This window comes from Equus asinus, chromosome 24, assembly GCF_041296235.1.
Source record: "Equus asinus isolate D_3611 breed Donkey chromosome 24, EquAss-T2T_v2, whole genome shotgun sequence".
Taxonomy (NCBI): Eukaryota; Metazoa; Chordata; class Mammalia; order Perissodactyla; family Equidae; genus Equus; species Equus asinus.
In genome coordinates, this window is record NC_091813.1 from 39951344 (window position 1) to 39978909 (window position 27566).

Here is a 27566-nt window from a genome sequence, read left to right on the forward strand (position 1 = left end):
GATAAAAGCAATCAAATTCAGTTCAAATAAAATTGATGCAATATGGTTATTATTCCAGTATAAATAAATATATTTGAATTAAACTATACAGAACTTAATAAATAGAAATGTTTTGTCTTTGTTCTTTCCTATATTAAATATTTTTTCACCTTTCAGTAAAATAGACTGAAGTTAACTGCATGCTTTATGTGTGATTCTAATTGCATCCATAAAAATCAGTATATATTTTTGAAGAAATTTGTGAGCAATGTAATCGGACAATTCAGATGGAGAGCCATTTTGTGTAGGTTATTGGCTTAATATTGAAAATAGTGAGTTTTAAATGACAGAAAGACATTCCTATTTGAATTAAAAAGTACGCAGTACTTCTTGGTATTCATATTCAAGAAGTGATAATTGAGGGGCAAGAACAATGGCATAGCAGTTATGTTCATACATTCTGCTTTGGTGGCCACAGTTCACCAGCTTGGATCCTGGGTGCAGACCTACCACTTGTCAAACCATGCTGTGGCAGGCATCCCACATATAAAGTAGAGGAAGATGGGCACGGATGTTAGCTCAGGGCCAGTCTTCCTCAGCAAAAAGAGGAGGATTGGCAGCAACTGTTCACTCAGGGCTAACCTTCCTCAAAATAAAACCAAAGAAGTAACAATTGAAGCTAAATGGAAGCCGTCCCTGAAAGAGAAACTATAGAATATAAAAGAAAGCTCTGAGAGAATATCTTAGGGGTTACCAAATTTTGTTTGGTTGGTGAGCAGATGGTCACTAGAGAGGAGTATTTAGCATGATCCAAGATGAGGATGATATAAAGTGAAGACAGAGAGAATATCTCTACAGAGGACATATATGAACATTGTTATAAGATGTTACGGTTTTCAAGATAATTACGGGAATAAATGCTTCATATGTCTCGTCTACCAAGAAAAAAAGACCAGAAAAATACAGTGAAATTCTCCCAATACCCTAGTCTAAAGACTAGAAAACTCTATATGTTAATGGTCAGGTGACATTTCTACTAACCACATGATTGATGGACAATAGATATAGGAGTACATTCTTCTAGTGTTCTAATATCTGAAGCTATACAGGATTGATGATTCCAATATGGTACACTGTTGAACAAAACAGCTATCTTGATTTGCTCTGTAGTTAGTCATAAGAATTGACATTTAAAAAAGAATATATAATATTAGTCCATCAGTTCACAATAAATAGTTGCCTGTGAGGGATTATAAAATTTATATCAATTTGTCATACATATTCAAGTCTGAGTGGGGTTTTGATCATACTGAAATTCTTAATTTTGAGTAAGGGACTTCAAATTTTTATTTTGTACTGAGCCCACAAATTATGTAGCCAGTCCTAGATTAATAGATCACACTTCCTAACTCTAAAGATGAAATTGATAAAAATAGAAAATAGCAAAACAAAAAAGAAAGATGACATCATTATATGTATGTGCTCATTTCTCTTTTTGAAGCCTGACATTCCCAAGGATAAATGAGCAGAAGAGATTTTTATGTAATCTAACTCAAGCCTGGGAAGGAACAGACATCAATTAAAATAGAATCACATAACATTCGAAGTTCTCTCTCACCCGGATATCAGGAATAGTCTTCATGAAATCTTTAGAAAGCATTCAAGAATAGATGTTGAAACAGATGATATCTTCGGTTCTCTCCTCATTTTTGGTGAGTGGCCTTAAGCCAGAAATAAGGGATTTAATATAAAAGCAAGAACAGGAATAGGAAATAGCCCAATTTCCATGTTGCCAATTCCTCCCTGAACAACATGAAAGAGACTTAGAACAAAAGCAGAAAATACCAGAGTGACATCAGCAACAAGGCAGAGTGAGCTATTCCCTTTATCTCTCCCTCTTTGAATTACAACTAAATGGACAATCATTGATCAACAGAGGATACCCACACAGCACAACAGGATGCCTGAGAGATCCACACAGCTATACATCTGAGGGTGGATAGACTGCCCCACAGAAAGTGGTGGAGATAGTTGAGAACCTCCCTGCCCTGCGGCAGCACAGTACACATGCGTGAATGCTCTCCCAGCTGGCAGGAGAACCTATAGTACCACTGCAGCACTGAAAGTGGGAGTGAACCTCGGCATGACTGTGGGAACAGGGAATGGCAGCCCTGAGCCCCTACATGACTGCTTTCTCATGGTGGGAGAGCCCACAGTGTTGCTGTGGTCCCAAGAAGTGACCCAAGCTTGGACTCTGTGAGGAAGCCCCACCCACCAAGCTCAGCTGCCAGCACCACCACAAGAAGAGGCAGTAGTAGACTTATGCACTAGGTGAACACATTGCCGGCTGGCACAATTACCCATAGTACCTCACAACTTCCAGCGGATGGAGTAGGATGAGAAATACAGTTCCTGTTTCCCTCTAGAAGAAGAATCTGCAACCTGATACTACCACAAATGCCCCAACAAAAGATTAATTCATCGAACACCATGAGAAACTACAGCAACAATTCAGAGCAGAAGGAGAATGATAATTCTCCAGAAACCAACGCTGAAGTCACAGAAATTTACAATCTAAATGACAGAGAATTCAAAACAATTGTCATAAAGAAAGTCAACGAGTTAGAAGAAAACTCAGAAAGACAGTTCAATGAACTCAGGAATAAAATTAATGAGGAGAAAGAATATTTCACTAAAGAAATTGAAAGTATAAAAAAAAGCATAAATTCTGGAGATGAAGAACACAATTAATGAAATAAAAAATAATCTAGAATCCTTAAAATATAGAGCTGGGATGTTAGGGAGGAAAGAATTAGAGACTTAGAGGATAGAGATATAGAAGTGCTCCAGGTGGAGGAGGAGAGAGAACTAAGCTTTTTTAAAAAATGAAAGAATTTTTTGAGAAATAGCTGACTCAATTAGGAAAAGCAACATAAGGATTATAGGTGTTCCACAGAGAGAAGTGAGGGAGAAAGGGGCAGAGAGCTTGTTTAAAGAAAGAATAGCTGAGAATTTCCCAAACCTAGGAAAGGAATCAGACTTAGAAACACATGAAGCCAATAGAACTCCTAATTACTTCAATGCTAAAAGACTTTGTCCAAGACATAATAGTAAAATTGGCAAAAGTCAACGATAAAGAAAAAAATATTAAGGGCAACAAGGCAGAAGAAAATAGACTATGAAGGAACCCCTAATGGGCTTTCAGCAGATTCCTTGGCAGAAACCTTACAGTCTAGGAGAGAATGGAATGACATATTCTAAATACTAAAAGAAAGGATCAGCCCAGTGTCACAGTGATTAAGTCTGTGTGCTCTACTTCGGCAGCTCAGGTTTCACCAGTTTGGATCCTGAGCAGGGACCTAGCATTGCTTATCCAGTCATGGTGTTGCAGGCATGCCACATATAAAATAGAGGAAGTTGGGAACACATGTTAGCTCAGGGCCAATCTTCCTCACAAAGAAAATAAATAAATAAATACTGAAAGACAAAAACTTTCGGCCAAGAATACTCAATCCAGCAAAACTATCCTTCAGATATGATGGATAATTAAAAACTTTCCCAGATAAAAACTGAATGAGTTCATTGCCACTAGACCTCCCTACAACACATGGTTAAGGATGCCTTCACACCTGAAACAAAAAGGCAAAGGTTTACAAAGCTTTGAACAAGGAGATAAATAGACAAAATTAGAAAACTGCAGCTCTCTTTCATAACAGGGAAGCAAATATTTAATTATAACTTAAAAGGTAAAGGGAAGGAAAGCATGAAAAGTAATTATAAAAACTTCAATTTAGTCACAAACTCACAACACAAAATAGAATAAAGTGTCCATATTACCTAAAGCAATCTACATATTCAATGAAATTCCCTCAGAATCCCAATGACATTCTTCATGGAAATAGAACAAAGAATCCTAAAATTTATATGGAACAACAAAAGATCTCAAATGGCAAAAGCAATCCTGAGGAAAAAGCAGGAGGCATCACAGTACCTGACTTCAAAATATAGCACAAAGCTATAGTAATCAAAACAGCATGGTAGTGGTAGAAAAACAGACACACAGATCAATGGAACAGAATGGAAAGCTCCAATAAACCCCACACATCTTTGGTCAGTTAATGTTCAACAATGGAGCCAAGAACATACAACAGAGAATGGTAAGTCTCTTTAATAAATGATGTTGGGAAAACTGGACAGACACATGCAAAAGAATGAAAGCAGACCACTATCTTGTACCATATACAAAAATTAACTCAAAATGGATTAAAGACTTGAAGGTAAGACCTGAAACCATGAAACTCCTAGAAGAAAATATAGGCAGTACACTCTTTTACATCAGTCTTAGCAGCATCTTTTCGAATACGTCTGCTAACACAAGAGACACAAAGGAAAAAATTAATGAATGGGACTACATAAGACTAAAAAGCTTCTGCAAGGCAAAGGAAACCATGAACAAAATGAAAAGACAACCCACCAAGTGGGAGAAAGTATTTTCAAATCATATCCAAAATGGGGTTAATCTCCAAAATATATAAGGGCTCATACAACTCAGCAACTGAACAGACATATACACAATATATATACATTGTATATATACACAATCTGTATATCTAAAGAAGATATACAGATGGTCAACAGGCCCATGAAAAGATGTTCACTATCACTAATTATTATTGAAATGCCAATCAAAACTACAATGAGATATCACCATACACCTGTTAGAATGACTATAATTACCAAGACAAAAACTAACAAATGTTGGAGAAGATGTGGAGAAAAGGGAACCCTCAAGCACTGCTGGTGGGAATGCAAACTGGTGCAGCCACTATGGAAAACAGCATGGAGATTTCTCAAAAAATTAAAAATAGAAATACCGTACGATCCAGCTATCCTGCTACTGGGTATCTATCCAAAGAACTTGAAATCAACAATCCAAAGAGACTTATGCACCCCTATGTTCATTATAGCTTTATTCCTTATGGCCAAGATGTGGAAGCAACCTAGGTGTCCATCAACCGATGAATTGATAAAGATGTGGTATATATACACAATGGAATGCTACTCAGCCATAAAAAAAGACAAAATTGGCCCACTTGCAACAACATACATGGACCTTGAGGGTATTATGTTAAGTGAAATAAGCCAGCCGGAGAAAGACAAACACTGTATGATTTCACTCATATCTGGAAGGGAAACAAGCACAGACGAAGAGAACAGGTTAACGGTTTTCAGAGGGGAAGGGTGTTGGGGGTCGGCAAAAGGGGCAAAGGGGTGCATATATTTGGTGATGGATAAAAATTAGAGTATTGGTGGTGAGCATGATGCAGTCTACATGGAAACTGATAAATAATAATGTACACCTGAAATTTCACAATGTTATAAACCATTATGACCTCAATAAAACATTTTTTTTAAAAAAAGCAGAAATTACCTAGAAAAAAGCTGATGGCTATACAGATAAAACGTCCATGTAGATATTCCTGCATACCAGACAATCTCTTGAAAATGACACTTGTAGATAGAGTGTGCTGGAAAGGTATCAGAAAAAAACAATTGTTCTGTATTAACTGTGAAACTGCTGGGAGAAAAAGAAGGTGGACAGACAATAAAGGTGCTTCCAGGAGAAAACAAGTTCCCATAATCTTAAACGCACAAGTGGAAATTTCTCTTTATGTTAAAAAAGGTTCTGAATTTTTGACTGATAAGTTCTATGCAACATCAATCTTAAACTCTACTACAACTACGAAAACTGATCCCATAATGTCAACGGACTAATCAGGTGGAATTAATAATCTATCCTCCAGTTGGGGTTAAAGAACGACCAAAGAAGGGATTGAAAATTGCGACAACCCAAGTGGCAATTTGAGTGTTAAAACTGGGCCCTAAAACCATTTGTGTCAATTTGACAATTGTTTGTTTCAGGTTTTGTTTTTTTTGGCAGGAAAAGAAGGCTATGAAGCAAATTGACAACAAACACTCCATTATTTCATTAGGAAATAAACCAGTGCAAACCAACCCAAACGGTTTTTGTAACAAAATACCAGCTTGCTTACTTAAGCAAAAGCTCACTTTTCAAATTAAAATTTGTTTTCCAACACTCACTTCAAAATTTTGCCAAGCAATGTCCACAAAACCTAAATTATTAGTTCACAAACTAGAGCTTGCCCCATGTCTGTTTTGTGCCTTTTTGAACAATGTATTTTGATTTCAGAGTCTCAGAAATATCTTGAGGAGCTGCTAAAACAAAGACTGTTGTCTCCAATCCGTAAACATCTAAGTTAGTTTGTGTATAGAGGGGTTAGGAAATTTTCATCTCTGTAAGTTTCCTGGTGATGCCGATGTGCTGTTCTCGGAACCATCTTTTGGGACCACTACTTTATTACATAAGCCAGTTTGAATCAAGGTTCCTCTATTCTTGCAGCCCCAAATCTCCTCAATGGTCAGATTTGGAATTTTCAGTGTCGTAAGAGAAAGATTTTATTTGAAACAGAATCGTAGTTTTTGAGGAAGTAAAAACACCAGGTTGAGATTGATGTTTCTGAAATGATTACAGATAACAAGTAATGCAATAAATAGAAAGTTTCATTGCAATTTATTCTCTCAAACCAATAGATTCTAAAAATTTAAGCAAGCACTTATGACTCACAACTTCCTCAGAGAGGCAGAAATTGACGTCTCAGAGCCTTTTAAGTTTTAATAATACGCAGATAGAGTGAATAACTTAATTGTACAAAGAAAGTAATTAAGAATACAATTAACCATTTAGCCTAATATCATACCTTTAAGCAGCCAGCTACCCAAGAATTCCAAGACTTCATTTAGAACACAAATCACTCTGAAATGAGTCTGGGAATAATGAAAAACAAAGTAGAGAAAATACAGTGATTATCAGGAAGATATTTTGATGATAAGAATTAAATAGTTTTATTGAAAAGGTGATCATTTGATAACCTGAGTCAACGAACAGCTACCTACATGGTAGGTCTGTTCCATGACAGGCAGGGAGCTAAGAATTTGTGTTTTTTAAATCTAAGCTGTCAATATCTGCCTAAGGCACACAAATATTTGACTCTTCTAACTACTCATTCTTCTTTGATAAAACAAGCAGTGGGGAACAATGTTTGTTCATCTACTGCTGTGGTAAGTCTTTGAATATGAAAGTCAGAGCAGAGTGAATAGTATCGTCAAACTTACTCACAGCAGGAGTTTCAGCTAACGAGTTCCACAATTCTGGATAAAGTTTGAAAGGAATCATTGGCCTCTTTAGAATTTATCTATGGAAATATCTTAAACAAACTTATAGTTTTATAACTACTGCTCTTCATATTGTCTTTGACTTCCTCTTAAATTTAGCCACTGATCTGCTTTGTCACTATAGTTTGCTAGAATTTCCTACAAAGGAACTCATACAGTATGTGGCTTTTAATGTCTGGAATTTTTCATTTAACATACCTCTTTCAAGATTCATGTACATTGTTGGATTTATTATATGTTTCTATTGCTGAGTAGCAATATACTTAATGTATATACCAGAAATTTGTTTATCCAATAATATTTGAAAATTTGCAGCTACTTGAATAAAGCTATAATAGACATTCATGTATAGGTCTTTGCATAAACATGTTTTCATTTCTCTTAGATAAATATCTATGAGCTGGATTTCTGGTTCATATAGTTAATTGTCTTGTTGGCTTCACCATAAATGAAAAACTGGGGGCTGGCCCTGTGGCATAGTGGTTAAGTTTGGTGTGCTCCACTTCGGCAGCCCAGGTTTGTGGGTTAGGATCCTGGGCACAGACCTACACCACTTCTCAGCCATGCTGTGGCAGCTATCCACATACGAAAAAGAGGAAGACTGGCACAGATGTTAGCTCAGAGCTAATCTTCCTCAGCAAAAAAAGAGGAAGATTGGCAACAGATGTTAATTCAGGGCAAATCTTCCTCAGAGAAAAAGACGATGAAAAACTGATGTCTAAAAGTACTGTACTATTTTTAACTTCTGATAGCAGTAAGTAAAGGTTCCATATCATCATCAATATTTGGTATTGTCAATCTTTAACCATTCTAGTGAGTGTATGTTAGATTTTTCATTTCGGTTTTAATTTGCATTTTTTCTGATGATTCAGGATTTTGAACATCTTTCCATGTGCTAACTTTCCATTTATTTTAATTCTTTGCTGAAGTGTCCATTCAAATTTTCTTCCTATTGTTTTCTCAGATTGTATATTTTCTTAATATTGAGTTTGAAGAGGTTTTTTAGTATTCATTCTGGATACAAGTCGCATTCATATGTTTTGTAAATACTGACTACCAGTCTGAGACTTTCCTTTCCATTTTCAGAATAATGTCTTTCTAAGTAAATAATTACTTCAGTTCCATTTTTTTTTAAATATTGTGTACCTACTGAATGCCAGTGATAAAAGTTGGGAATGCAAAGGTAAATGAGATGAGTCCTTGCCATGTAAGTGCTTATAGTCCAGCGAGTGCGTGGGGCATAATGGAAAGGGACATTTTTAATGTAATGCAGTAAAGTGCTCTTTTTGAGACATGCCCCAGGAGTGCTGAGGAAGGAGATGGAACGCAACGCAACCCAACCTTGAACAAGGAAAAGATTCGGAGAACTTAGTACAGGTAAAGAACAGAAAGGGCATGCCAAGGCAAATTAAGAGTACAAGCAAAGGTGCACAGAGTTTAAGAGGTGAGTGAGGCTTTGGTCAGATCTGGCGAGTTGTGGGCCTTGAATGCCATTCGCTTAAACAGAACTCTATACCCAGAGCATTGGGTAGACATTGACTGGATCTGTGGCCATATTTTTCTGAGACAGTTCATACTGGAAGAAGTATAAGCATGATCTGAATTAGAGACAAGATTGAAATCAGGGAAAAGACACAAAAAGATGTCCCCTGGAGAGACTGATGCATGCATATATCAGTTTAGGATGGTTAGAAAGGGAGATGGTGAATGAAGACATAGATAGGAAATAACATCTATAAGAGTTCAGGACTGACTGAATGGTAATATCACTGTAAAGAGGGAGACAAATAAAAAGGAAACTCTAGGAAAATTCCAGGATTCTAATTTATGTGGTTTGGATGATTGTGGCATTTCTCCTCCCATACACATAGTAGGAGAAGACCATGAAACATAATCTGAATCTCACTTTTAGTGTTTCAGGAGGTATCTCTTTGCTCTTTCTCCTTTCCACTTACTCCTTTTGGTTTAATCCCTGGTAGAATCATTGCCCTGGAAAATGATGTATTCTTTCCATCCATAAACTCATGTTTTTGACTGTTCATTTGATTGCCAATTATGCTTTCGCCCTCTTCAATATTGTCTTCTTTCACAGTGTCGCTCAGCGGTTCTCAGTGGGTCAGCTCACGTTACTCCCCCATCCAGCTCAGGATTCCCAAATGCCAGAGCCTAGATTAGGTAAATTGAGAAGGAGATTTATACAAGAAACAAGGGTGGATTTGGGGAAATTACGATGAATACAATTTTGAATATGTTGAGCTTGATATAAAGTAATTTAATTCTAAGAAGGGAATGTGAAATAATTAACACCACATCTGGAAAGTTTTTCGATCAAGCCCCTGTCACTCTCTATAACATTCTTAGACTTTATTTCCATCACAATATAACCAGTATATGGAGCAGACAGGACGCATGCAATGGGATGCCTCTCATGTTTCTCTTTCTACCTTATATCATACCTTGTTTACCTTAAGTTCAAAATAAAGCTGCCTTATTTTTTCTCCTTCATCCTTTAAAATGAGTTCACAAGAGGAAGTTCTTTCTAAGGTACTAGATGAAAACTCAACAAGTCTGTGACTGTTATGGTCACTCATAGAAAGTTCTGTAATAACTTTGAATTACAAATTTCATTTCAGTAATTAAAATGTCCAGTCGTGGATAATAATTAAATTCCAATTCTGTCCAATGTAAAACATTATCCTCAAAACTGTGGTCTCAGATGTACAGCAGAGCTCTTCCTTCCAGCCTCCTAACTGGGGTCTCTGGATTTTTAGCATTGTGGCAGAGGATGACGTCAAAGGAGGGAAAGAAAGATGGATGACAATTGACTGGCATTTACTTCTTATTCTCTGGGTCAGACCCATGGTTAAAACATTTCTTTCATTCATAAATATGTGAAATTACAAATATTTCTAATTATTTGCATATTTTCATTGTAAATTATATGTGAATTTATAATTGTAAATAAGCATAATATATGCAATATAAATATGTTAATAAACATGTATGATATATAAATATATAGTTGTTTATATATTGGCAAATTATCATATAATTCTTAAGATATAATCTCCTAGAAGCAGAGATCTTTCCTGATTTTTAACCACTGTAACCCTGGTTTCTAGAACAGTGCCCAGCACATAGTAGGTATATTAAATAAATATGTATTGCATGGATTTTAATTAATGTGTGCCAAATTATCCAGCACCAAAATTTACAGACAAGTGGTAGACTAGCCATCTATATTGGGGAGTATCGATTATAGAGGATGTTTAAAATATTGAGTCAATGAGTACTCACATGGAGAGCACGTAGATTGAATGAACCAGAGTTCTAGGGAAGATACAGCAAGCGAGTCCATGAAGTAGACCACTGAAGTACAGTGAGTGAGCTGGAAAGAGAAATAAAAGACTGTTCTCACGTAAACTAAAAAGAAAAAGAATGTTTTGAGCATGAGGAACAGTTATATCAAACCTCACAGAGAGGTGTTGATCCCATAGTTGGGTAGAAATTTACAGCAGTGCTTGGCTCCTAGGTTGTGGACTGGTGCCAGATTGGGACGTTACTAATAATTGTACTGTAAGATATAAGAATTTACTACTTTACTTATGGCAACTGACAAAATACTGAGTTTAGCATTACGGGGAGTTTTGATACAGTGGGGATAAACATCTCTGGAGTAAGTGCGGGAAGGATTTAGAGTAAGTCATTTACATAGAAATGGAAGCGTCCAAAGATGATTGAAGGCAGGAGTTGGAGTAGAATAAAAGGCTTTCCTCTAGGTTACCAAGTTCTCAACCATTGGGGGATGGCAAGCTCGAATTCCATAGATGATACTGAAAAGGTACTATGTTGACTAGATCTGTACATGGGATAAAAGAGAGATTCGTCTTCTTTCCAAGAAAACCTGTAAACTGGGGCACAACCAAGTTTGTGGCTATTTGCTTGTTTGTTTGTTTTGCATATGCAGGTGAATAGAACATTTGGCACAGAGGAAAGAGATATTTGAAAGATGCTCCTTAATAACGAAATGAGATGGAAGGAAACAAGATTTGAGGAGTGAGGGTAAGGATTTGATGATGGAGGGAGAAAATGCAGAACAGTAAGGTGAGAAGGCAAGAATGTTAGGTAAATAAAATGTGACCAAAAGTGACAGGACAGCAGCTTGCCTTTTGAATGGTCACTGTGAATAGGATTGGAAACCCATGGACTTTACCGCTTTCAATTTTCCTAACTTGCTGAACAACAAGGATTTTTTTTTCCCTTTAAATCTCTTGCAAATTTGTTTTTTTGTGGTTACACAAATTGTTTTCCCAATTAAAGAAAAATTTATTTTCCCTAAATAGCCAAATATACATTGACCTCTATGTCAGAGGGCAACACAGTAAAAGTATATTATTTCCCTTTTGATCACAGAAATAAACTCCAGATAAAAATATATCATGCCACAAATACATCCAAACAAAAGCAGAGAAGAATAGATGAAAGTGATTTTTCCCAAACTTATTATAAGAGAACTACATAATACAATATCATGAAAGAATGATCAATAATATTTAAGTGTTTAACTGAATTTTTTTCCAGCACTTTATTGCTGTCTTTTTTTTTTTTTTCTGGTGAGGAAGATTGGCCCTGAGCTAATATCTGTTGCCAATCTTCCTTCTTTTTCTCCCTAAAGTCCTTGTACATAGTTGTATATTCTAGTCGTAGGTCTTCCTAGTTCTTCTATGTGGGACGCCACCACAGCAGGGCCTGATGAATGGTGTGTAGGTCCACACCAGGATTCAAACCAGCGAACCCTGGGCTGCCAAAGCTAAGTGTGTGAACTTAACCACTTGGCCACAAGGCTGCCCCCACATATTTAAGTGTTTAAATATAACTTTGCTGAACTTGAGCAACATAACTGCTATATTTATTCAGGCAAAAAAATGTTAAGGATTATAGTTAGATTAAAAATTAGAAATGGTCAAGCCCACATGTCAGTCTTGTGTATGTCGTATTAGCACACCAGTTGTTGGAAGTCTCCAGATTTTTAAACGATCAAATTCACATAGTCATAAATATTTTCAAATTCTAATTCTAATTTCAATCCCATGAGCAACATATAAAAATGTTCATTTAGTCTAAACATTGTTGATATTAGATATTGACTTTGAAAACTGCATGTTTGATACAGAGAGTTTTATTTCATTTTCATTTTTTTGTTCTTAGTTTGAAAATGCTCCTGTTATTATTAAATATCTTAATTTTTACTCATGTAAATTTTCTGTATATCTTGCTACCTTTTTAATTTAGTCTTGGCATTTTTAATTTATTAATTCATATTTTTACTCTGTCATATTTGTTGTATACATTTTTCTGGCTTGAATTGTGCCTTTAACTATGTTATTAATTTTTAAACATTTTAAAATGTAAATATTTAAGGTATTTAAATGACATGTTATTCACATAATTAAATGTGTCAATCATTTCCTTTACAAACACTCTATTTCTCTTATCCTTATATATTCTGTATTTGAACAAAATTTAATAACATTCACCTGTTTTTCTTGCCCTTATTTACTATGACTTTAGTTCATTTTTAATTCATTGTGATTATTTCATGTAGATTGTGTTCATATTTACATTTTCTAAATAATTAATCATTTGTTCCAACTCCTTGCATTAAATATTTCATTTTCCCAAATCTGATGCCACTTTATTCTTACACTATATTTTAAAGTATAATAGAATCAATTTATATATTAACTGTAAAAGAGCTATGTCTTTTTTAAATATCAGTCCTATAATTCTATTTAAAATTTGTAGGCCAATATATTTGAAAAAAAATTGAATTAAAATGAAATACACGTAAGGAAAGTCCACAAAATATTTTTAAAATTACTCCACAATTATTACAAAGCAAACAGCCACATAAAGACCACTCAGGTCAAGAAATAGAACAATGCCAGTACCACAGGAGCGTGGCCACACAACCCTATACCCACCACCAAAATCACTACCCTGGCTTTCATGGTAATTTGTACTTTGTTTTCCTTTATATTTTTATCATCTAAGTATACATTCATAAATACTATAGACTCAATATTCTTTAAGCTTTATATACATAAAATTATATATTGTGCATTTGTTTGCCTGTTTTCTTAAACCCAATATTATGTTTGTGAGATACATTCATGTTGTTGAATATAACTGTATTTTTTTCACCTCTTTTCTTTCTGGTTGGTGTTCTTTTGTTTGAATAAACCATAATTTACTCATGCATTCTACTTTACGGGTGTGAGTTGTTATAGATTTGCGGTTATTACGATTAACGCTCCTGTAAACACTCTTTTACTTATCTCCTGTTGCACATGTGTGCACATTCCTCTTGGATATTTATACAGCGGTGAAATGTCATAGTGTATGAATATTTAAACACTAATAGATGCTGCCAAAGACTTTCCCAACATGATTGTTGCAAATTACCTTCCTACCTGTTGTATATGAAAATTCAAAGTGTGAAAATTCAAACTTAATTTTGTGTTTTTAATTTTATTTATTCCAGAGAGTATGTAATAGTATTTCATTGTGGTTTTAATTTGGATTTTCCTGAAGACTATTAAAGTTAAGCATCTTTCTTTCTCTTTTCTTTGACTGAGGAAGACTTGCCCTGAGCTAACATCTGTGCCAATCTTCTTCTACTTTGTATATGGGTGGCCTCCATAGCATGGCTGCCCATGAGTAATGTAGATCTTTGCTCAGGAAGCAAACCCGGGCTGCCAAAGCAGAGCACTCCCAACTTACCCACTAGGCCATGGAGCTGGCCTCAAGCATCTTTTCCTATGTTTAATTAATATTTGAATCTCTTCTTTTGTAAAATGCCTATTCGAGCCTCTTGCCCATTTATCTACTGGGTTGTCTTTCCTTACTGATAGTTGAGGTGATCACGTTTAATTTTCCTTTTTCTCTTGGACATTCAGTTGACCTAGGATTATTTATTAACAAGATAATATGCTCCCCATTGCTCTGCAGTGCAATCATGGTCATAGAGTCCATGTATGCCTGGCCCAGTTTGTATGTGTGTGTGTATATATATATATATATATATATATATATATATATATATATAGTAAAGCTACAAATTTTTATGACACAGCTGGTGTGAGTTAAAAAATATTCAGCCTATCAGATCTCAATTTCTCTTTGCTGTTAGTAATCAACTAGATTTCAGGAATATTTCTGCCTTTGAAGGATGACTTTTTAAATACAACAAATATCTTACAATGAAACTGAATGAATTGACAGTGAGTCATCTAAAGTTTGGTTTTATATTTCTTAAAATAATTTGAAAGCTTTAAACAAACTTTTTATTGAAAAGAATACCAAAACTTTACCTTTTGTTGCTCTTAGGGAATTGTGTTAATGGAAACCCTAGCTTGCCAAGAGTATGACATTGAAATTTACCCCTACATCAGTAGATAATAATTCAAATGGTATACAGGTTTAATTTTGAAAGCCTCTATTTGTGCTTTGAAATATCTTGTCTTAAAAAAGAATATTTTGATTTGTCTTCCATTTTTTTTAATGGATAAAATCATGTTTTATATTGGAATCGAAAGACATAGAGAAGGTATGGTTTTATTTTATTTAAATATTTTGAAACATTCAAAAGAATCAAAAATAGAGATTACTCTTTTAGTGAGTTTGTCTTGTAAAAACTTGCCAACAAATAATACCTGTAAAGATATTTTGATGAAATGTGTGCTGAAATGTGTAAACAATTCAGAATGAAAATAATTCAAATTCAGAATGTCCTCATTTAGCAGAATTTTCTCTGAGGTTCCCAAATACTTCAGTAATTGTAGAAAAATTATTTTCTCAATTAGCAATATTTTGGCTTAAAGAGCAAGTCAATTGAAGATGTTGACAATTTCAGATTTATTAAACATGATATGCAATTTTGACATTTGCAGGAAATATAAAAGGAAGAGCCATAAAATATGTTACTTTCATTAATTGAAAGGTGCACGTTGCTACATTTCTTTCTCTCTCTCTCTCTTTTCCTTCTCCCAGTCCCACACCTTAGGAAAATATATTCAACAAAGTATTTACGCATACATAAAGTTCTAAGAATCCAAGATTATTAAACTTATTAAGACTCCAATATCATAAAGTTCTGAATTTAAAGCCAATTTGGAGATCTGGTTTATGTTTTTACTATTCACACAAAATTATTTCTTCAAAAACAATTTTTCATTGTTCTTTAATTTTCCTCACATTTTCTTTGCACTTTTTTTTTTTCATGAGGAAGATTGGCCCAGAGCTAACATCTGTTGCCAATCTTCCTTCTTTGCTGGAGGAAGATTATCCCTGAGCTAACATCTGTGCCAATATTCCTCTATTTTGTATGTGGGACGCTGCCACAGCATGGCTTGATGCGTGGTGTGTGTAGGTCCACACTGGGATTCGAATCCGTGAACCCTAGGCCGCCAAAGTGGAATGAACGAACTTAACCACTACACCACTGGGCAAGACCCTCTCTGCTCATTTTTTTTTTTTTTTAAAGATTTTATTATTTCCTTTTTCTCCCCAAAGCCCCCTGGTACATAGTTGTATATTCTTCGTTGTGGGTTCTTCTAGTTGTGGCATGTGGGACGCTGCCTCAGTGTGGTCTGATGAGCAGTGCCATGTCCGTGCCCAGGATTCGAACCAACGAAACACTGGGCTGCCTGCAGCGGAGCGCGCAAACTTAACCACTCGGCCACGGGGCCAGCCCCCTCTCTGCTCATTTTTAAATTTCTCTTTTATTTTTCGACTCAGTCTCTTCTGATACACATTTTCTATTATTTATGTCAAAACTATAAAATGCTTATTTTCTAATAATAAAAATGCTTAAGAATATAGATATATCTGCAGGTATAACTGTTGAAATCTGATTTTTTTCATATCTACAGTTCTTACTTTCATTCTCTGCAAATTAACCCACTGCATTACTCACTGACGTATATTTTTTTACTTTTTGAAAATATTTTCTTACCAATTCTATGTAATTTTATTGTAATGAGAGACTATGCCCCACGTGATTACTACTATTTGAAGTGGTAGGTCATCTATTAGTTTAAATTTTTCTCATAATTCTTTCAGTAATTGCAGTAAAATGTATTATTACCATGATTTCTAGAGGTTAGTTTCTGATGTTTGGAGTTGCCTTGTCACATGGCTTGTTTGCAGCTGACTTCAATAACAACATAGGTTGCACCTGTCTGTTTCAATACACCATCAACAGTTTTTACAACCACATTTGCTTCTCCATCTATACTTTTCTTTTTTGTTTTTTAAAGATTGTCACCTGAGCTAACATCTGTTGTCAGTCTTCTTTTTGTTTGTTTGTTTTTCTTCTTCTTCTTCTCCTCAAAGCCCCCCAGGACATAGTTGTATATTTTAGTTGTGGGTCCTTCTGGTTGAGCTATGTGGGATGCCGCCTCAGCATGGCCTGATGAGCGGTGCCATGTCCACACCCAGAATCCAAACCAGCGAAACCCTGGGCCACCGAAGCTGAGCGTGCAAACTTAACCACTCAGCCATGGGGCCGATCCCTATACTTTTTTTTTTTAAATTCAGATTATTATCTCTCATTAGAATATATCAGTAAGCATATCTCCTTACTCGATCCTTAACTACCTTCAACTCATGTTCTACACTTTTATCAATTAATCCCATTAAAATACAAATTTATATGGTTAAGCACTTTTCCTTTTAGACATGTTTTATTGACTTTCCTTTGCCAATCTGAAGTCCAAAATCATAGCAAGGTATGAAAAATCTCACCATGGTTGTTCTATTGTCGCCCCACTTACTATGCAACAATTGTGTATCATTACAACTACATCTCTTTCTACCTATAACTTTGTCAGACTCTTATTTATCTTGAAAAGCACTTTTCAGAAACCACATACTGCTTAAAACTTTGCCTAACATGCCCACTGAATCAAGACTAATTACAATTTTCTCTCTTCTATTTTGTTATACTACATTATGTATATATAATAATTATATATATATGTGTGTATGTGTATTCAAATTTTGCAACAGAGAATTATAATTATGTTATTTTCCGTTATGTTTAATTTACTAGAGTTCTAAACACCTGCAGGACTATTTTCTTGCCCACCTCTGCACTTGCCTCATAGATGGTAAAGTATATGCTCACTTAGCAAAACTGAAATAAGCATGCATTTTCATATCAGTAAGGATGAAGCATTTCAATGCACCCCTCAAAAATTAAAGGAAAAAAATAATTGTATTTGATCCAGTGATATTCTATTAAAATAAAATTTACAATTTAAGGAATTGATTGTAACCCAGAAATACACTTCAAAGTAGCTTTCATTCTTGATATTAAAACATGTGACATTACTTTAAATGTACATCATAGTCACTTAATTAATCTGTCATATCTTATTAGAATCTGCTTTTAAAAACTCTGTCTTGTTCTTAATAGGAAATGTAATATTGATTATACTATCAAAAGATTAGCTCATTGCAGTGGGCTGAATGATGGCCTCCAAAAAGATACGCCCATCTCCTCACCCCTGGAACCTGTGAATGGTATTTTATTGGAAAAAAAGAGTATTCAGTTAAGGATCTTGAGACGGGGAAATCATCCTGGATTGTCTTCTGGGCCTTAAATTCGGTGTCAAGTATCCTATAAGAGATGTCGTTTCCTTTAAGAGCCACAGTTAGGGGATGCACAGAGAAGAGGAGGAGGCAATGTGACCACAAAGTCAGGGATGGGAGGGATGCAGCCACAAGCCCAGGGATGCTGACAGCCCCAGAGGGTGGAAGAGATAAGGAACAGAATCTCTCCTAGAATCTTTGGGAGGAATGTGGCCCAGCCAACTCCTTCATTTCACAGTTTTGGCCTCTAGAACTATGAGAATAAATGTCTGTTGTTTTCAGCCACACAGTTTGAAGTAATTTGTTACAAACACCATAAGAAACTAATATAATGGTATTTAAGAGGCACTTTCTTCAAGTGTAATTATTTATAAACAATGTGAATGATAAATAATCAAGAACTTTAAAGTTCCCTTTTAAATACATAAGTTATATGAAAGTTATCTTTAATAAATCAGACATGATTGTATGTGTTCTATATTACCAGGAAGTCGAAGTAAAGAGGTAGTCAGATCGACGTGATTTTATAATGACTAAAAACCAGATTAGTCATTAAAATAAAGTAAGCATCATTTAACATCTAGGATTTTATTTCTCATACAAAATACTGCATTTTTCCTCTCAGAAATATTTAAGCAAGTGACAGTGAGGACTGGATTTGGAATTTGTAGAATAAGACAAATTAATATAAACAGTCATATCACGAGATACTCTTATTGATGCTGATGTATTTTCATATCCTCTTACATGTTGCAAGTGTTAATCCAGCCTTCCTTTTCTGCTTTCAATGCCACTACCACATCAACTTGTCACCTAAATAACTATAATTAAGCATTCTCTCTAGTTGCTGATTACAGTATGCTGATGAACATTCCCGCTGGATTTAACAGCCTCTTTCATAACATCGACAGTAATCATCACATATTATAATGTCTTTTTTGCTGAAGACTTCTTAAATAATCTAAAATTTAAATTGAACAAGTCTTTGATTATTGCAATCTAAAGTTCAACAGGCGCTTAGTCAGAAAGGTGTAAGTATCGTATCATTGACATCTACGAAGCAATAGGATAATATATATCCAGGGAAATAAATACTTAAACTCTTTGGTCATTGACCCATGTCATTTAAAAATTAACAACTGCCTAGAGCCCAGAAAAATTTTTCATAGAAAGTAGCAGGCTAACAAGAAGTGATACTTTTGAACTGAGCATTTTCACAAGTGATCCATTTCTCAGGATTTAAGATGCATATATTTAATGTGCAGAACACGAAAATTTGAATCAAGGAAAAGTTCAATAAGCACATACTACACTTATTATTTAATTACATCCCTACTATTCATAGATACAAAAGAAAAATGTCATAATATTTCAAGTCCAGATTTCCAAGATATGTATAGATTTTATTATGACTGTCCTTAGACCTGGGCAAGAGGAGCTACTCACAAGCCCCATGACTTATAGAGTTGTTTAAATCATATATACATACACACACACATCACTATAAAATGCACACACACCTCTGTCACTTAGGATTCAGAGTATAGAAAGATAGCGTGATCCCAGCCCTAAACATCAGTTCTTATGACTCACACACTTGAGTCTTCAGACAAAGCCTTTCCAGTTCTTCTGCCCTATGAATGTTAAGCAAAAGGCAGCTGAGTTCTAAAGCTATAATGGTTTGTGGTTTTTCTCTGCCAATATAAAGCACGGACACTTATCTGTAGGGTGAGAACAAGAAATTTAATTTAATAAATGTATAATTTTTTAATGGATACATAATATTTGAATTATATATATCATTATTTTATTCACTCAGTTTATATTTCTGGCTTATCATTTCTTTGAGCTATGCCATGAGGAGAACATGGTTCAAGCTATCATGGTTCAAACTATCAACTTTCTCATACCTAGTAAAAAAAAGATATCAAGTAAGCTTTTAGAGTTGGTGATTGGATCAATTTTAAATTTCTGTATGTATATATTTATACCCATATACTTTAAATATTAAGTAAAATTCACTGCTCTTTATTACAAAAAAATAATTATATTGTAGCATATGATAGAAAGGGCCACTATCTATTTGAGCTGAGCAGCATATAGATTAGATAACAGCCTTTACTTAGTTAACAAAATACAGATATGTTCTGAGTTCATACACCTGGCAACTTATCATTTAAAATATTCATATGTATATTGGTGGGTGACTGGGAGAGGTAGAGGGGAGTACGCGTATAATATTGGAAACATTAAGGCAATAAAACAATAATTGTTTATATCTACAATAAGAAGGATCAATTAGCCTATCTATGACACAATTCTAATGTGAATAGCATTTATTTATTAACTTGAGCAAATTCACGTCTTGACCTTAAGAGGAGTTAGACAAAATGCTGACAAAATTTGGTCCACTAAACAAAGCAATACCTAAGTGTGAATAATTGAGCACATTTCTGTTTTTCACTTGTATTCTTTGAATCTAAGGATTACTCTTGAAGCAACCACTTGGGAATGATAACGCAAATACCTTTTTTGCTGTAGATTTACATCTAATGCATATATCTTGCATACCTTTTGTTATTCAACATTTGGGTTATTATCTTACAAGTGCAAGAATATTATTTTTTTAAATAAACTCTACATACTATCCAATTCTTGCTTCTAACACAATATTTTCTTTGCATAAAATCTGAACCATTCAAATTCATCAACCCCATTCAATTTCCAGAAGACTCACACTATTTGTTACCTACTTCAGCTCTCATTCAAACATTTACAAACAGCTTTGTCCAAAAATCATTCTATTTTAATGTATTTGAAACACTTAAGAGTAATTATCTATCTAGTTAGCTTGAAAACTGTAATATGGAAAATCATGTATGACAAAAAGTAAATTCTTCCCTTCCCGTCACAGAGTCTCTCCACTGTCCATACCCTTCTAAAATTATACATATACCTATAACTCAAGTACTTCAGAGTGTGTAGCAATCTTTCATATAGAAGAGAACACATTAAACATCATGATAGATCTTGCTCTTATTGAAGTTGTCTTAATATATTTTGGAAATTTTCCTTTAAGGCCTATAAGAGTGACTTTACTTTTAATGGCTGCATATTGTTTCTTTATATTGATATAACAAAATGTATTTAAACAGTCCTATAAAAATGGAATTGAGGGCCCGGCCCCATGGTGCAGTGGTTAAGTTTGCACACTCTGCTTCAGTGACCCTGGGTTCACCAGTTTGAATCCCAGGTGTGGACATGGCACTGCTCATCAAGCCATGCTGTGGTAGGTGTCCCACATATAAAGTAGAGGACGATTGGCACAGATGTTAGCTCAGGGCCAATCTTCCTCAGGAAGAAATAAATAAATAAATAAATTGAATTGAAATTTTTTTCTGCTACACAAAAAATATTGCAATTAACACCTCAAGATATAATATAATTTTGCAAGTGTGTACAAATGGTATATTCTAACAATCAAAACTCTGTATTAAAGAACATATATATTCTTTAATTTGATTGAGATATTGCTCAATTTCCCTTCATAAAAAAGCTGTACCAATTTAGATTTTCACTCACAATTAATTGAATTTAAATGACCTTAGAGGTAACAAAAATCCAATATTCTCCATCTTATCCAAGTTAAATTTTCCTTACATTGATTAATTACACTACTTCTTTTAAATTGGATTTTCCTGTCTTCTAAAAATATCTGAAGCCTCTTTGAGCTCCTTTAAAATGTCCATGATCGTCTTCAATGACCAAGGCTAAAATTATTTAACTTTGGATGTGTCTTATCTAGGCAGAGCATGGGAGTAAGTTTATGGTATCTCATTCAAGATAGAAAATCTGTTTTGACTTTGAAATCATTTTCATAAAGTATGCATGAAGCATCTCACTTCGCAGACTTCAAAATTTTGATAATTCCTTCAATTTAAACTGATGTGCTAGTCCGAAAATTTCTATTGACCTTTAAGACCTAGAGAGCACATACATGAACCTTCCGTAGGTTTGCCCCCATCAGCGACTGTGGGGTCATGAAGGACTTAGTTCATTTCAGCCCTTTAATTTCCTATAATACAACAAAAAAGAGCAGTGGCAGAAGAAATCAATCCCAACTTACCCCTTGTCGAATATCAGCAAACACAATGTCACAAAACCAATGTGAAGAAATGGAGTATAGATTTTCTGCTGACATTTGTAAAATGTTTGTGTCGAAGTATTTTTCTAATAGAGAAAAGGTTAGAGCTTAACAAATTAAAGCACATGTTTCTTTGAAACTGTTATGTTGGTCATTTGGATTAACTTTAACAGCTTTTCTTTCTGTAAAAATATTTAACCCAAGGTGATCAAAGGCAATCCATTAATTATTCATGATTCACATACAAAGTTCTTTATTAAAAGCATATGGCAAATTTGTTAAGAACCTGTTTTTCAGATTATAGATTTATCTACTGTAATTAAAAATAGAATCATGTCTCAAAAATTTAGTTTCTGCCAACTATGTTTAGTTAGTTTCCCTTGCTTATTAAAAATGATAAGGCTCATTTTCTCCTCACAGTTGTTATAGGTATGTTTATATTTAGTATACATTTTAAATAAAAATTGTAAAAGATTTCATTTGCAAAAAGAGAGTCTATTATTTAAAAATAGACATAACATATTTATAATATCGATATTTTATTTATATCCATCAATAATTATATCAAAATAATTGTTTTTCAACACTTTTAATGCCACCAATATTTATTGAGGATTTATAATCAATGACACTTTAGTAGCAAAGAGTACACTTAGTCCCTAGCTATGAAACTAGAGATTTTTGGGAAAAAAATGCACGATCGCAGGGCTGAGACAACAGTGGTATAGAGTGCCCTGGAATATCTTGTGTAAAAAGTAGAAAAGTGCTCTAAAAATGACGGGACAGGTCAAAAGGGGATAGGAACTGAGTAAAACTTGGAAACTTTGAACATCAAAAGAAATAACAAAAGTGAAGTCTTGTAAACCATTACATAAAAAGAGGGATTTAGGAATCCATACTGACCCAAAAAAAGCAGAAAGAGAGAAATAAAGAAACAAAGACTCTACATTGTCAGTGGAATGTCAACTAACAAAATAGAGAAATGATTGACTTAGAAACCATCATCAACAACAAGGATGGTAATATTTGATTCAGGTAAGAATCAAGGTAAATTCTAAAATTATTCTAAAATCAAAATAAATTCTAAAGTTTATTTTGTGAGAAGTAGGATACTTACATAAACTCAAAGTATTACCCCACAAAAAATATTTATAGTTAATTTTAAAGTGCAGATACCTTGTAGACAACACATTAACCAAGTGATCAAAACTAATATCACCAGTAATGTGGTACATGGTCATTGAGTGCCTCTTGATGGACTGCATGGCGGAGAAGCAGAGTGCATCACTTCTGTGGTATGACTGGCCCAAATCCATAATCTGAGTCTACTCATCAATACGAGGAATATCTTGCAAAGTGACTAACCTGTATTTTTTCAAACTATCAAGTCAAATGAAAGAAAAACAAGACAAGTTTGAGGGAAACTAAAGAGGCATGATGCTTAAATGCAACATGTGATCTTGGATTTAATCTTGGATTTAACCAGACGCGAGCGAGATCTCTCAAGAAGGGAGAATTTTATCAATGTTAATTTCCTAATTTTGATAGGTGCACGTTGGTTACATAAGGAGTGTCCCTGTTTATAGGAACTAAACAGGGAAGTGTTTTAAGGGTTATCATGGACTGTGTGTTATTTCTTAAATACTTCAGAAAAATATTAACATACATAGAAATAAAAAAGAGAGAGAGAAAGATAGCAACTACAGTCAAATATTAACAATTAGGAAGTCTGCATGAAGGGTATATAGGAATTTTGTGTACTTTCTTGCAAATTTTCTGTAAGTATAACATAATTCGCAAAGTCAAAGTGTGACAAAGAGCAATGGAATCACGTGGAGAATTTCCATATCCCAGTGCAGAACTCCTGAATCAGAATGTGCATTTGTAATAAGACCTTCAAGTGATTCTTATACACAATAGTATTTGAGAAACACTAACTTAAATCTGACTTAGTTTGGGAAATGAGGCATAAACCAATTATAATCAAAACTTTTAGATTTATAATATTACGGATACATTTAAGAAGAGGCTATCATTAAGAGAAATTTACTAAATTATTTACCAATAAATGCTATGCTGTCTGAAATTTGCTTCAAAATATTGTGAGTTGGGGATGAAGTTGATAAGGGTATAGATTAAATAAGATTTAGCCTGTGATGATAATTGTTGAAGCAGGATGATGAGTACTTTGAGTTCACTAGGGTATTCCTCTCTTTTCTTTTATATGGTTGAACTCTTCCACAATAAAAAATACATAGGAAAAATATGTCTTGATGATAAAGAACATTAGGAAAGAATGAGAGGAAATGATTAAGTTGCCTAGGAAAGGATCTGAAAACAATATCTAGAGAAGACAAATTCATTCCTATTTAACATTATTTATATGATTTCCTTCCCTATATTTGATATTTTCTTCTTTTTTTTAATTAAAGTCATTACCATCATCATAAAATTAGGTTCTTGGAATAAGCAAGACCAAGCAGCAGACTTAACCAAAAATTTTAATACTGCTTCATTTTAAATTAATAGACTGTTATAGCAAATGTATTCAATCTATGTTTCATTAGTAATACGACACCAAGTACTATTATAGGAAGAGAGAAAATGTTAGAGGCAATTGTGCTTTCTATTTTTTTTTTCTACTTCTTGCTGGGTAGAATATTGAGGTAAGAGCAGAAGATGATCATCTTAGATTATGGGAAGGAATCTATATTTAGAGAATAGCAGAGCGAAAAAATGACAGAAGGTAACTTCACCAGGTCAGGTGACAGATAATGAAGGCTTGGAAACCTATCATTTCCCCAAATTTTAAGATTACACTAGGTTTTTCTTTCTGATAATTACATTTACAAAAACTTCATAATCATAATATTCACCTACTGTTAAGCTTGACCAGGTCTTTCCACCACATAGATTCTATATCCTCATATGTGAAGAGTCAATAATAATAATAATGCAAATATTTATTTGAGGTTAAAGGAAATAATTTACATGAGAAAAGTAAATTGCAAATTTTAAAATAATATGTACATAAATAATCCGATAATTTTGTCATTATTTTTCATGTTTGATTTATTATCTTTTGCAGTACTTTGAAATGGTTTACTCAATTACAACACTCTCAGTATATTGTTTTCTGAGATTTACAAGTAAAGATGAAAATATATGGCAGGTACCTATTATTTATGCTTACTTTGTCATATTTAAAACTACATTAATTGATACAATGTTAGCTTCATAAAAGTGACCAAATTTTCAATGGGTTACGGAAACTAGAAGTTTATTCCTGTATCATGTAGCACTCCAAACAAAAGACCAGAGGTGATATGGTAGTTATGTGGTTGGAGGCCTGGGCTTCTGTCATTTTTTCGCTCTGCTATTCTCTAAATATAGATGCCTTCTCATAATCTAAGATGATCATCTTCTGCTCTCACCTCAATATTCTACACAGCAAGAAGTCGAAAAAACAAAATGGAAAGCACAATTATTCTCTTTAAGAGCAATACTCAAAATTGCATACATCACTTTTGCTTTATGTGGTTGATCAGAAATTAGTCATATGACCACATCTAGCTATGAGAAAAGATGGAAAATATAGTCTTTATTCTGGATGGTCATAGTCAAAATTTAGCATTGTTACCAATTAAAGAAGTAAAGAATTAATTATTTTAATTGAATAGTTTTGTGGGAATTTTAGAAACTCCATCCTAAAGATTTCAATTAAAAAAAAGAGTCAACTGTTTGAGGGTTCAGCCATATGAAGGTACAAACACAAGACTCAAAATATGTAGAAGAATTTACTGAATATTGAACCATATTTTCTTCATTTTATGGATAAAGAAAGCATGACTGGGTTACTCACATAGATCACTCCAAAAAACGGGATAGTTCACGTTAGAGCCGAGACTAAAGACTTACTTTCTACATTAGTTTGTTTTCCAATAAGGCAATTTGCATACAAATTAGAAGTTAAGAATTATAATTGCTTCTAGTTTTTGTCGTATGATTATATCTAATAAAATTTTATGGCAAATATTGCTAAAATGCATTTGAGGAATTTCAGGAATAAATACGTCTCATTCAAGGAATATTCTTATTTCACAAGAAATAAGCTTGGCTCAATGAACAAATGACTAATAAAGAAAGAAATGCTTCATTTAGCATCATTTCCTTCTCAGGTACTGTCCTAAGCACATTATATTCATTAATTTAAATTTTCAAAAAGGCATCTCCCAGGGGAATGACATGTAGAATCAAATATTCTCAGGAATTGGAATGACATCGTGTAGAGTATAATATTTTTCATATTATTCATAGGAAAGTGGTACATACTATTTGATTTGCTCTACTCAGTAGGCAGCTGTACTGTATTTGTGATGACCAGAGTCGAAGTTCTACTAGTGACGTATAAAGCAGGGTACTCTCATGAACAAGGAAATCTAAGGAAATTCTATTCCCCATGAAAACAACTGTAAAAGACTGGATAAAAATACAGGAAAAATGTAAAAACTCTCTTTACAAGCATTGCTTAGTTGGCTAGCAAGAAAATTATGGCAAAATAAAAACAATAGCAGGAAACCTGGGAGTGAAGCAAGAATGGAATGGATTGTATCTGTGGAAGTTTTATAACCCTTAGCTACTGCTTTTGGAGGAGTACTGGGCAGAGGACAAAAGACATAAGGCCAAGGATCCATCCGATTTGCAAAGTACTTAAAGACGGAGCTCCAAATGCCATCACACTCCTTGTAAGTAGGCAGGAGAAATAACTGTGTTGTGCTGGAAGGAGCAACAAAAAAATCTTGTCTGACTGGGCTTGACATCAAGTATTATGGAGAAAACAACAATGTCAACAATCTCCCCTGAAATTTTTAATCATAAACTACCCAAAATACAGTTTTGAGATTGATTCATATTCCCACTCTGGTCTCAAAAATTCAAGCAAGGAATTTATTTTGAAGTGATCCTGTATTTGTGATGCTCCAGTCAACTGAAGGAGGGTAATTTCAATCCAGATCTCTAATAATTACTACAAACTAATTCCAAGAAAGATGAGTTCAGAATTAAAGATTTGAAAATATAAAAAGATAGCAAAGGGGCCAGCCCAGTGGTGTAGCCATCAAGTTCGCACACTCTACTTCAGTGGCCTGGAGTTCACTGATTTAGATCCCGGTCATGGACCTATGCACTGCTCATCAAGCCATGCTGTGGTAGGCGTCCCACGTATAAAGTAGAGGAAGATGGGCACGGATGTTAACTCAGGGCCAGTCCTCCTCAGCAAAAAAGAGGAGGCTTAGTGGCAGATGTTAGCTCAGAGCTAATCATCCTCAAAAAAAAAAAGATAGCAAAGGAAACAAATCTGGAAACCAGGAGTGTGAACCAACAAAATAAGCACAAAACTGAAGAAGACTCACAAATATTACAGATGTTGGACTTATAAGAGACAGAATACAGACTCAATATTTTGATTCAATTAATAAAAGACAGGTTTGAAAATATAAGAAAAAATAAGATACCATAAAAATGAACAAGAATA